Source organism: Giraffa tippelskirchi, chromosome 1, assembly GCF_054371585.1.
Source record: "Giraffa tippelskirchi isolate mGirTip1 chromosome 1, T2T-mGirTip1v1.2.pri, whole genome shotgun sequence".
NCBI lineage: Eukaryota > Metazoa > Chordata > Mammalia > Artiodactyla > Giraffidae > Giraffa > Giraffa tippelskirchi.
The window spans coordinates 42,184,522-42,198,359 of NC_137275.1; the positions used below are offsets into that span (position 1 = coordinate 42,184,522).

The window sequence follows — 13,838 nt, forward strand, 5'->3', positions numbered from 1 at the left end:
AAGATAATTTACTTCAGAGATGATCCCGGGAAGCAGAAGTGGAGAAAGTGGGGCTTGGAAGGAAGAAAAGCCAACAAAGGGTATATTAATGATTTAGTTGTTGGGGGAACTGGACTCAGCTGTGCTGGGGACCATCTAAGGACTTGCATAGAATTGTCTTATCACCTGGTGGGGATCCTGGTGCATTTATCTGCTGATTCTTGCCCCCATTGGTTGAGATGTCTCTCAGAGTCATTTGCCTCTCCTCACCTCCTACTCCTTGAAGATTTCTACATGGCTGAACAACTTCCCAAGGCTTCAGAGAAGCTTCTGGCAGCAAAGCAGGGAGATGCTGAGGCCCAGAATTGATATGGGCCATGGGCTACGTGCATGGACACGCACATCTAAGACATGCTGATATCAAGTGTACTAGGGCATGTAGAATGATCCTCCAGAAACATCTGCTACAGTCCTTAAGCTTTGGTCATTGCATCAGTGATAAGGAGTTGCAATAGACCTCTTCACAAAGTAATAATGATGGTTAAACCAGAGAGTATACAGTTTCTGACATACTTGATATATGATAAATATTAGTGATAATGATGATAAGTTATTTATCTTATATTAAATCCATGGTAATTCCAACTGAAATTAAGGTCAACAGGCAGGTCATATTTTTGCCATTTCTCTGTGTTTATATTATTGGTCAGATTCTAACTCATCTGGAGCTATTTATCTAGAACTGGCTATATGCTACATTGCTGCATTAAAAATATTATCTTCTTTTAAGTTTAATAATTATGAAAAATTAAAAACAGCTATTGATTTCCTATGTGTATGTCACCATATAATTAAAAACAATAAATTTATAAGAGTACAGAAAGATTGGGGTGTATGCCATGTACATGCACACATAGGTTTGTGCCTAATTTTAATAATTCATGAAAGATTTAAGCCATATGGTCTTCGTGTTTCATAGGTTTTACATTTTGGATCCCCAGTTATGTTAGTTTTCTTGATATAATATCTGATACTGTTATCCTTGTTCTCTTAAATATCACATAAGTACCTTCTTCCTTAAAAATCTTCAGTTCTTTAGGAAATGCCATGACCAGTTCAAGCCTCACTTCTACTGTTGTTAACCAGCTCTGTGACCCTTGGATCCATTACTTGGCTTCATTTCCCTCATTCAAACAAAATAAAAACTCAAAAATGTTAATACTCTTGTCTTTCATTTCCTTATAGGGAATTCATTCCCTTTCCCATTGTACCAGAGGGTCCTCACAAACAGAATTAAAATTGGCAGGGGATTCTGTGGCTGTGATTCCTTGCACACTTTCTTAGTGTAGCAAAAGCAACTGGCAAGTATTCATATTAGGCTGAAGCTGAAGTTCATTGAACCACAGAAATGCCTTTCAAACTCAATTTTAAACAGGAGTGGCCATTGTAACTATCACTTTCTAGGATGATTTGCATTTAAAATATGACATTTATTGTGAAATTTTGGAGTAGAGTTTTTCCTTGAAACTTAAAGTCTCTCAGTTGTGTCCGACTCTTTGCGACCCCATGGACTATACAGTCCATGGAATTCTCCAGGCCAGAGTACTAGAGTGGGTAGCCATTCCCTTCTCCAGGGGATCTTCCCAAACCAGGGACCAAACCCAGGTATTCCGCATTGCAGGCAGGTTCTTTACCAGCTGAGTTACCAAGAAAGCCCAAGAATACTGGAGTAGGTAGTCTATCCCTTTTACAGAGGATCAACCCAGGAATTGAACTGGGGTCTCCTGCATTACAGGTGGATTCTTTACCAGCTGAGCTACCTTTTTCCTTGGCAAATGATTTAAAAGTTATAGGATGAAAGCTGCGACCTGGATTCATGATTTTGGGTTATTCCTCAATGAATAGCCATGAATAGCAGAAGTGGTGATAAGACTATGAAGGGAAGTGAAGTGTTAGTTGCTTAGTCATTTCTGACTCTTTGCAACCCTGTGGACTGTAGCCAGATTCTGTCCATGGAATTCACCAGGCAAGAGTACTGGAGTGAATAACCATTCCCTTCTCCAGGGGATCTTCTCAGCCCAGGGATTGAACCCAGGCCTCCTGCATTGCAGGCAGATTCTTTACCATCTGAGCCATGAGGGAAGCCCAAGAATACTGGAGTGAGTAGCCTATCCCTTCTCCAGGGGTTCTTCCTGACCCAGGAATTGAACTGGGGTCTCTTGCTTTGCAGGCAGATTCTTTACCATCTGAACCACCAGGGAAGCCCACATCTCTGAGCATTTCTGTCTTTTGGAGATATTTTCTACATTTTCCAACCTTCCCTAAAAGAGGAAATATTTGGGACAAGTATAATGTACTTCAAGGTGATCAGTAGGCACTAAAAAACAAACAACTGCCTTACTTGAACATAGGACCTACATTTGGAATTTGGGGCTACATGCTCATGGTCATCAAGTAGTTTTAATGTCATCTTCCAGTTGCTGGGAGTTTTAGCATCTGTAAAACAACTCAGAAAATGTGCATCAGGTACTGTGAGCTAGGTGCTTCAGAGGGGAGCTACAACAGAGGACATGGGGGGGGGTTGGAGGAGGGGTCTCTGTCCCAGGAAGGCCCCATAGGTCCTGCTCAAGGTTGCCCTGGGAACACTTATGAGGGGCTGAAGTGAAGGAGAGGAAAGGTGTTTCCTCTCTCTTATCTAACTTATAACGTACAAAGCTCTGGCCTCTCCCCGTTTCCTAAGCTGTCTCCTCCTGGTCCTGTAATGTTCTCTTTCTGCTCCATTAAATGGTCTGAGCCTCAGTGCCCACCCTTCCCAGTAATATTAGGATGACTAATCTGACATTAACAGTCACGACGGGACTCGAATGCTTAACAGAACATTTGTGAACCCAAGGGGACTGCTGACTGGTAGAATTTCTGACTAGATGATCAGATCAAAATGTAAAGATCCAGGCAGTGAGGGGAAAAGAGTTGGAGGTTTGGCAGACTGCCTTGTTGGCTGTTCCTCACCTTGTCACGGTTTATCATTGCTCTTTCTTTCCTTCCCCTTCAACTGCGTAGTTTGTCTGATATCACTAAGATCATCCCCACTGACACTTGGACAACCACAGAAGAGACGTTTGGGTGAGGAGCAGAGGGTGGACATAGCGGTGTGACTTCTCATGTACCCTGGGAGTCAGAGGTGCTACATTTCTGTGTACTTCCATGCTTTTTAAAGGCTGGAAACTGCTATCTTCAGGAGAAAAATTTTTTTACAATCTTATTTTTTAATATTAATTAGCTTAGTAAGTCTTACCTCCCTCCTCCCTCCCTCCCTTTGTTTCTTTTTTAGTAGATAGGGCTGAGTAAACTTGTACCCAGCAATTATCCTCCTCACAAATTCCAAACTAGTCTGAAATAATGAGCAATCACGAAACACGGGCAAGTAGAACAAAATAAATTAGCAGCAGTTTCTTAGGTGCTTAAGGAATAAACGGAAAAAATGAGTTTGACCACGTGGATGAGCAAATACACACACACTCTTCTGTGCCTCTCTGTTGTTCTCATGTTACTTCGCCCTGATCACTCTGAATATCAAGGAAAATAGGTTCTGTTGAACAGTTGCATCCATCTCCCCCTCTCCACACCCACTGCCTGAGTCAGTCCTGAATGTGCACAGTAGCCCTGATCTCCTGGCCCACTCCTCTCGCATCCAGCCTCCGACACTGCATTAGCATGGTCTGTCTAAAACACAGATCTTACTGTGGCATCTACCACTTGAAACTCTTGATGTATCCTCACTGTTCTCTGAATAAAGCCTGTACATCTTAGCACAGTAAACAAAGCCCCTTTCCAACCTCACTAAGCCCATCTCTCCAGGGACTTAGTGCCTCCATCCACTCTCTGCCACAGTGAGATTTCTCACCGTTTTTTATCTGACCATCCTGTGTACATTCCTACCTCTGAGACTTTTCTCCTGCTTTTCCCTTTGCCTGGATTTCCTCTTTTACTTGCTTGCCTAAGCTGCCTTCTCAAAGACAGAAATAATCATTCCCTCCATTCCCTTATACTTTACGTTGCAATTTATTGTAACATCTATTGTAGTTATTTTGTTTGCTTTTCTGTACTCCAGTGTAAGAAGTGATCTCTATCAAGATGGGGACTTCATTGTTTCTGCAACATAAAAGATGCACAAGTGTCAAGATCAAATATTAAGAAATGATGAAAGGAGTCGAGTCAGTATAAATGAAGCAGAACAGGCAGAAGTAGCCACCAGAAATATCTTACTAAAATCTTAATGAATTAAACTACTTAAAACACACACATAAAACTTCTTTCCTCAATCCCACGTCTTCTTATTAATTAAAACGACATCTTGTCTTATGGCTGCCAATTTTGAAGTTTCTGTTTTATGTCACTCTCAACTTGCATTTTGACAAAGAACAAGCCTAAGGGAAAATTTTTAAGTCTTGAATAAAAATAATCAAAGAGAACAACTAGAAATTCATGAAATTGGAGAACATGCCCACTCTCAAAGAAAGATCCCATAATAGAAAATAACATTTTAAAAAGATTTATTTATTCATTTATTTTTATTTAGTTATTTTTGCTGCACTGAATCTACATTGCTGCATGTGGGCTCTCTCTAGATGTGGCAACAGGGGGTTACTCTTCGTTGCAATGCATGGGCTTCTCATTCTGGTGACTTCTCTTATTGTGGAACACAGGCTCTAGGAGTGAGGGCTTCGACAGTTGTGGTGCATGGGCTTAGTTGCCCCACGGCAGGTGGGATCTTTTTGGCCCTTGGATCAAACCCATGTCCCCTGTACTGGCAGGTGGATTCTCAACCACTGAACCACCAGGGAAGCCCCGAAAATAACTTTTATAGTATTTTACAGAAACGAGAATGACAAAAGTATGACTTGTATAATACTTGTTCACCATGACGCTTCTTACATGACATAGCATTGACATATGCAACCTATCATTGAGCTTCCACTATGCAAGAAAACTTGGGTTGGCATTGCCATGTGAAAAGAAATTAATAACCTGTCTTTGCCCTTGAGAGACTTAAGCAGGCTCTGATGTGGACAATATCCCCAATATTGGAACTGCTATGTACCCCAAAATATTGCTGCTAGTAAAAAGACCCCTTGTCCTGACCCAGGTCTTCATTCTTTCATTTTGTCTCTTTTTGAAAGAAACATTGAAATGATCTACAGAAATATCAGGTCAGATCCCAACTCTGGTGCCAAGTAGTTACTGTTTTCTAGTTCCTGACAGCAAAAGTCCAAGAAATAAGCTTTAGGCCATTTTGTGAAAAGTTTCCTGTGTAGAAGCATGCATCCCATATCTTTAGCCTAGCAAACCTCCACTGAGCACCTCCTTGCACACGGGAGAGTGTTGGGAGCTCTAGGGAGGGTGGACCCAGGTCCTGCTCTCCAGGAGACAATAATTAGCAGGGCTGCCAGATGTAATTGCTGCAGGAAGGTACTAACACACTTTGTGGGAATAGTCATGTCTTGAGGGTGAGGTTTATGCTGGCCTTGGAAAGCCAGAAAAATGGCATTATGGCTTTTTAGAAAGAGTCACAAGCATGAGCAAAATCAAAGGGCATTAATCTGAATGTCTGAGGAACAGGAAAAAGTCCAACATGACCAGATTATAAGTTAAAGCAACTGAAAGAGCTAAAGTGAATGACCAGGCTGGCAAAGGAGGCGCCAGCATCAAAAAGTAGGATAATGAAGGCTCTGTGGAACCAAAGTTGTTTACTCAGATAAAGCACATAACTAGAAATGAAGGAACTGGGATGGTTACTAAAATTTTGTGTGCTGAAGTTAGATTTTCTGGTATCAATCCTTGCTCCAACACTCCTTATGAGTATGAATTTAGGCAAGTTACTTTTAACTTTCAAGTTCTCACTTTCCCCATCTATAAACAGAGAGATATGAGGACCTTTTTAAAGGTTGCGTAGTAAAAATTGACATAGTGCCTGATATTCAGTAAGTGTTCAATAAAAGTTAGTGATGATGCTGAAGAATTGATGCTTTTGAACTGTGGTGTTGGAGAAGACTCTTGAGAGTCCCTTGGACTGCAAGAAGATCCAACCAGTCCATCCTAAAGGAGATCAGTCCTGGGTGTTCATTGGAAGGACTGATGTTGAAGCTGAAACTCCAATACTTTGGCTACCTGATGCAAAGAATTGACTCATTGGAAAAGACCCTAATGCTGGGAAGGATTGGGGGCAGGAGGAGAAGGGGACGACAGAGGATGAGATGGTTGGATGGCATCACTGACTCGATGGACATGGGTTTGGGTAAACTCCGCGAGTTGGTGATGGACAGGGAGGCCTGGCGTGCTGCGATTCATGGGGTCGCAAAGAGTCGGACACGACTGAATGACTGAACTGAACTGAACTGATGATGATAATGATGATGATAGTATTTTTGAAAGAATTTTGAGTAGAGAAGGGTGAGAAAGGTGGGTTGAAATATTGAAATGACAGCATAGAGAACAACGAAGAGAATATTGGTGATATCTGGATGAGATATGAGAAGGGCCTGAGTCACACAAATGTATTTTATGTGAGTGGTTTCCACCCCGCCAAAAAACACCCTACCAGGTAAATGGTGTCCCTGTAGTTCAGTCCTTTGGGACAAGCAGAAAGGTAATGTGGCAGATTGCATTTTCTGAGACAAGTGCAACAAGATCTCCCATGCTCCTCTTAGAATGTGATAGTGATGCTGCTCCATCCAAGGGTGGAGTCTGTGTTCCTTCCCCTACATTCTGGAAGGGTGGGGACTGTGAATACTAGAGGTGACATTATGTGACCTTCCAAGCCAGGTCATAAAAGCAATATAGCTTCTGCCTGGTCCTCTTGGGATACTCATTCTTGGAACTAAGTTATGAAGCTGTGAGGAAGAAGAATTGCTACATGGAAGGAGACATATAGGTGCTCCAGCTGACAGCCCAGCCTGAGATTCCTACTGACAGCCAGTATCATTCACCAGACATGTGATCTACTGATACTCCTGTAGGTCATTTTGATGTTTCTTTCAAAAAGAGACAAAATGAATGAAAGGATAAAGGATCTGCTGAACCTCAGCCGTCATTGTTCAGCAGCCATGTAAATGATCAAGCCTTCTGTAGATTCCAGATTCTGCCATCAGGTCACTCCCACCCTTCAAGTCTTCCCAGATAAAACTCCAGATGTCATGGACCAGAGATAAGTAAGTAGTCACCACTGAGCCTTTACCAAATTCCTGAGTCATGGGAAATTTGAGAGAAAATAAAATGAGTGTTGTTTAAAAGACTAAGTTTTGGGGTGATGCAGCAACCAATAACTAGAACAAGTAATGATGCATTTGCAAGATATTTTGTAGGTAGAATTAATGGTGCTTGCTTGGTGAGTGTAAAAGTGAGATTAAATATGACTATGTGGAGAAACCACATAGCTCCTCAGAGAAAGCACATAGTCTTGTATAATCTCACTTTTACACCCAACCAAGCAAGTACCATTAATACTACGTACAAAATAGTAGGTTGCAGCTGCAACTGACTCATTGGAAAAGACCCTGATGCTGGGAAAGATTGAGGGCAGAAGGAGAAGGGGGAAAAAGAAGATGAGATGGTTTGATGGCATCACCAATTCAATGGACATGCGTCTGAGCAAACTCCAAGAGATAGTGAGGGACAGGGAAGCCTGGAGTGCTGTAGTTCATAGGGTCGCAAAGAGTCAAACATGACTTATCAGTTGAAAAATAGGTGGTTTCTAATTGAGACACTGACTGATAAACTGTCCTATAATTGAATGAAAAAAAACCATAACCACTGTCCTATACTTGAGTGCAAGGAGGATTAGGTCTGGGTAGAGAGATGAGAGAATAGATTTAGATATTGACACAGGGTATTTGAAGTATCTAAGGACAGCTGCATGTAGATGTCCAGCAAGCCAACGACTATCAAATCCGGAAGAGAAATTAGGCCTAGAGAGGTTGATTCAAGAGAAAACTCTGTCCACTAATTATCAGAGAAATCCAAATTAAAACCTGAATGAGGTACCACCTCACACGTGTCAGAAGGCCATCATCACAAAGAACAAAAATAACAAATGAGGTCAACTCTGCCAATTTTAGTTGTTCTGGTCCCCATTTCTGTATTTCCATGTAGACCACCCTCTCCTATTGTAACATTCTTTATTAAGAGATGTTAATATCACACAGATGAATTCTCTCTTTCTGTTTTTGAACCAGAATCCTTTTTTAAAAAATGTTGGCTAACTTTGACATATGTGTGGATTTTCCCAATCAAGTCAGTTCTTGATCTTCTTTCCCTACCTACACTGTATTGCTCACACAAACCTGAAGAGGTAACTCACACAGCTCCTTGCAGGAAGTTACTTTTAAGACTTGCATTTCACTTACTAAGATAGCTGTTAAAACACTGCTTGGGGAAATTAAAGAAATAACATAGCACTATTCCCCATAAGCTAATATCAGAGATTCTAGCCGTTTGTACTTTGCTCCTATATTGGTTTGTTCTCCATAAAATTCCCTTATGAAAACCCAGAGATCTTTGGACCACAAGCCCAGTGGCATCATGTGGCTATTCAGGTTCTTAATACATTTTTTTTTTCCTTTGAGATATACTCTCCTAAATCCTATCTGCTGACTTCTTTATTAACTTGATTTTTAAGTGTCTTTATCTGGTTTCTCCATGACTGAAGGCCATGCTCTTCATTTGCCATTTGTGCTCATCCTGTTTGGACTAGGACATTTTTAAAATTTCTTGATGTATAGGGACTATTCACGTAGTCCTTGAAGTTATAGCCTCACCTATAGTGCAAACACAGTCCTGGTACCAATTTATACTAGATTTTATCCATGAGTTCAGTCTCATATTACTTTTAGACTTCCAATCACCTATGTTCTTTAATTCTAAAGACAGGGAATTTGGGTTGTGTTTTAGGAGTTAAGAAATTCTACTATCAAGTGAGAATGACTGGAAATCTTCCAAAATTCTAACTCATATTCTTCCTCTACAAGCCTGGGGGATTCTTTTTTTTTTTTTTAATTTTAATACTATTTTTTTAAAGTTATACTCCATTTATAGTTATTGTAAAATATTGGCTATATTCCCCATGTTATATAATATATCCTTGTAGCCTATCTTACATCCAATAATTTACACCTCTCACTTCCCCCTAGTAACCACTAGTCTGCTTTCTATATATGTGAGTCTGCTTCTTTTTTTTTATATACACTAAATTGTTTTTTTTCAGATTCCACATATAAGTGATATACAGTCTTTCTGTCTAACTTATTTCACTTAGCATAATGCCTTCCAAGTCCATCCATGTTGCAGCAAATAGAAAATTTGTTTTTTTAATGGCCAAGTAGTATTCCATTGGGTTTCCCTGGTGGCTCAGATAATAAAGAACCTGCCTGCAATTCAGGAGCCCCAGGTTCGATCCCTGGGTCAGGAAGAGCACCTAGAGAAGAGAATAGCCACCCCCTCCAGTATTCTTGCCTGGAGAATTCCACGGACAGAGGAGCCTGGCAGGCTACAGTCCATGGGGTCGAGAAGAGTAGGACATGACTGAGCAACTAATACTTTCACTTTCAGTACCATTATATGTATAATGGAATATGTATCTTTATCCATTCATCTGTTGATGGGCACTTAGGTTACTTACATATCTTGGCAATTGTAAATAATGCTGCTGTGAACCCTGTGATGCATTTATCTTTTTGAATTTGTGTTTTTGTTTTGAATATATACCTAGGAGTAGAATTGCTGGGTCATGTGATAGTTCTCTTTTTAGTTTTTTGAGAAACCTCCATACTGTTTTGCACAGTGGCTGTACCGATTTACATTCCTGCCAACTGTGTACAAGAGTTCCCTTTTCTCTACTTCCAAACCCCAGGGTATTTCAGAGTGGCTTCCTAGCAGACACTGTCAGTGCCTCACCCAGATTCCTTCCTGCCACCCCAGCACACTCCAGCCCACTTCCAACTGCCAGGATCTGTACCTGCTTGCCTGAGGACTTTTCCAGAGCCATGGGCTTTCCTCAGACATAAAGGGTGGGCTAGAAGGAAGGAATGGGGAATTCATATCCCTGAGCACCCTCAACCAAGAACTGATGGGACTGTGTGCTTAGTCACTCAATCGTGCCTGACTCTTTGTGGCCCCATGGACTGTAGCCTGCCAGGAACCTCTGTCCATAGGGATTCTCCAGGCCAGAATACTGGAGTGGGTTGCCATGACTTCCTCCAGGGGATTTTCCCATCGAACCCAGGTCTCCTGCATTGCAGTAGATACTTTACTATCTGAGCCACCAGGGAAGCCTGACATGGAATACAAATATCCAGCAACCCTTCCTCTAGTTTGAGATATGTGTTACACCATTTCCCCACATTTCTAGCACACTAAGCTCCATTTGCCCATGGTGATGACTGGCTTGATAACTCACCCTTTATGGCTTTCTTCCTTTCCCTGCCGCTTTCTCATCCCCTGCCAGTGCTTCCTGTACCTCACAAATAAACTACTTTCATTGCCATCCTTAACTCATTTGTTTCTGAGCCCACATTGAGGTGTGAGATATAATGGCGAAGAGGAAGCCTCCTAGCCAAAGGATCAATCAAGCCAAGATACAGAAGTTATAGCTGATGAACTATAATGGACATAGGGCCTGGTACTTAATAGTTGTTCTACAAATGCCTTTCAAATAATCGTTGCTTGTGGGCCTCCTCTCAAGGAGTGCCCGATCCAACGGGAGAGGCTGACATATAAAGCATGAGACTGTAGTATTACGTAGTCAGTGATACAGGGAGATGCGAGAAACTTCCTATGGGAGAAGATGTAAGTGGTTCAGCAGGATGGGGTTAGGAGTGAAGGAGGGGGTTCAGGGGAAGCTTTATTGATGGAGTGATATGAGGTAGGGAAGGTGGAAAAGAGCACTTCAAAAGGAGAAGCATGAACACACAGAGAGAGATTTGAAGAAGCCAGGAATACTGCCATGGTGAGGGAACAACGGGCTGGAACATGGGGTGTTGGGGAGCAGTGACTGGGATGAGAGAAGCTTCAAATGCCAGGCTAAGTAGAGAGCTGGCCTCATCCTACAAGTGATGAGTAACATGATCATATTTATGTATTAGAAAATCTTGTTTCCAGATATATATGGAGTAACTATGGACTACTTGAGGCTTTCTCCAAGCTCAATTTACAGAGATGGGGCTATAGAATATGAATGGTTAAATGTGTGGGGTGCCTTTATTTGAATCCCAACCCTGCCACTTACTAATTGTGTTATTAAAATAACTAGCATTTTTAAAATTATTGAAATATATTTGGCATGGTGGTGGTAATTTAGTTGCTAAACCACTAACTCTTGTGGCTCCATGGACTGTAGCCCACCAGGCTCCTCTGTCCATGGAATTCTCCAGGCAAGAATACCGGAGTGGCTTGCCATTTCCTTCTCCAGGGGATCTTCCCAACCCAAGGATTGAACCTGCCTCCTACATTGCAGACAGATTCTTTACCAACAAAGCCTCCAGGGAAACCCATATTTGGCATACAGTATTATATTAGCTTCAGCTGTACAACATAATGACATAATGATTCAACATTTATGTACATTGCAAAATGGTCATCACAATAAGTCTAGTTACCATCTGTCACCATACAAAGTTAATACAATATTATTGACCATATTACCCATGTTGTACATTACATCCCCATGACTTATTTATTTTACAACTGAAAGTTTGTACCTATTAATCCCTTTCACCCATTTGTCCCCCTCCCCACCCCTCTGCTCTAGCAATTCACCAATCTGTGTTCTGCATGAGTCTGCATTATGTTTTGTTTTTCTTTTTAGATTCCACATATAATTGAAATCACGTGGTATTTTTCTTTCTCTGTCTGACCTATTCACTTAGCATCGTAGCCTCAAGATTTGTTCACATTGTAAATAGCAAGATTTCTTTCTTTTTTTTTGACTGAGTAGTATCTTTTTCTCTCTCTCCCCCCCATATTTTCTTTATCCATTTACCTATCAATGGATACTTAAGTTGTTTTCATATCTTGACTATAGTGCTGTACTAAATATAGGATTGCATATATATTTTTGAACTAATGTTTTTGTTTTCTCCAAATAGATACCAAGAAATGGAATTGCTGTATTATATAGTAATTATGCTTTTAATTTTTTGAGGAAACGTCATGTTCTTTTTCATAGTAGTTGCACCAATTTACACTCCCACCAGCAGTGCATAAAGATTCCCCTTGCTCCACATCCTACCAACATTTGTTATTTTTTGTCTTTTTGATAATATCTATCCTGAAGAACATTCCATGTGCACTTGAAAAGGATGTGTAATCTGCTACTTTTGGATGGAATATTCTATGTATATCGATTAAGTTCACTTGATCTAATGTATTGTTTAAGGTCAATATTTCCTTATTGATTTTCTGTCTAGATGATCTATCCATTGATATAAGTGAGGTGTTAAATTCCCTACTATTATTGCTGTCAACTTATTCCTTTAAATCTGATAGTATTTGGTTTATATATTCTGGTATTCTCATGTTGGTTGCATGTACACTTATAAGTGTTGTATCTTCTTGCTGGATTGACCCCTCTGTCATTATATAATGCCCTTTGTCTTTTATTACAGTCTTCGTTTTAAAGTCTGTTTTGTCTGATATGAATATACCTACACCAGCTTTCTTTTTATTTGCATGGAACATCTTTCTCCAACCCTTCACTTTCAGTCTGTGTGTATGTCTTTACTTCTGAAGTAAGTCTCTTGTAGGCAGCATATAGATGTTTTGCTTGTTTGTTTTTACTCATTCAGCCACTCAATGAATTTTATTGGAGGATTTTATCTATTTACATTTAAAGTAATTATTGATAGGTATGAACTTATTGCCATTTTATTAATTGTTTTCAAAATGTTTTTATAATTCTTCTCTCTTTCTTTCTTGTTCCCTTCTCCCTTCTCTTGTGCTTTGGTGACTTTCTCTAGTGAAAAATAGCTAATATTTTTTGAGTCTACTATGTGACTGGCATAGTTTTAAGTGCTTTTTACATATTCTCAATTATTAAGTCACTTGCCCTGTCATTTTACATCCAAAAGATAGTACTTTGTGACAATATTTTATGTAGCTGCCCTGAAGAATAGTTTGCGTAAACTTCTTATAACAGTGTCTTATACACAGGAGGTAGCAGGTGCTGGATAAATGCTACTGTTATCATTATCCTGCCCCTCTGCTTTCAGAAGAGCTCATACAAAGTAGAATCTATGGATTTGCCTAATTTCCATACATCTGAGTTCAGACATTACTGAACAGCATCTCCGGAAGGCACTTGCCCTTGTTGAAAGACAGATAGGAGCTGATACGGTACAATACTCCACAACCTTCCTTTCCTTTTACAGCTCTAAGAATGTTCATCCACCGAGAAAGCTGCTCAACTGAGACCAGAGCCTGTAGAGAGCTGTCCTTTGGTGGAGGTGCTGAAGGAGTTAGGGTAAGTTGTTCAGCTGTCAAGGCATCTGAGCAGTGTTCTTAGAATATAGGAGAACAAAACAAAACAAAGAGCATAAAGCCAGCAGTGAGTTTCAGGATCAGGGTTTGGAGCAGCTTCTGTCTGATGTACCTGGCTCCCAGGAAGTTCTGCTCTCCTATCTGTAGGACTGTCTGTGAAGCCTCCAGTGAACACAGCACAGGGAGAAGGTTCACACAGCTTTGATTGCCTGTGAAAAGGGCTGCTGAGCTTCCTTCTTGAAAGCCCTTACTCTTGAAGCTTCAAGTTCTAGTTCTGAATGTCGCAAGTGAAGCTATGACATCTTGAGGGACAATGGGGACTGTGGAGTAAA

At 40.7% G+C, this 13,838-nt stretch overlaps 1 protein-coding gene across 2 annotated transcripts in view; it reads left to right on the forward strand.

Moving 5' to 3' along the window:
- LOC145545227 (uncharacterized) overlaps positions 1-13,838 on the forward strand; it is a 192,078-nt gene that overhangs the window by 165,020 nt on the left and 13,220 nt on the right. For both annotated transcript variants that reach the window (XR_014081965.1, XR_014081954.1), the window contains one exon: positions 13,398-13,489. The gene's annotated coding sequence lies outside the window, so the exon portion shown is untranslated. The remainder of the gene's footprint in view (positions 1-13,397; positions 13,490-13,838) is intronic.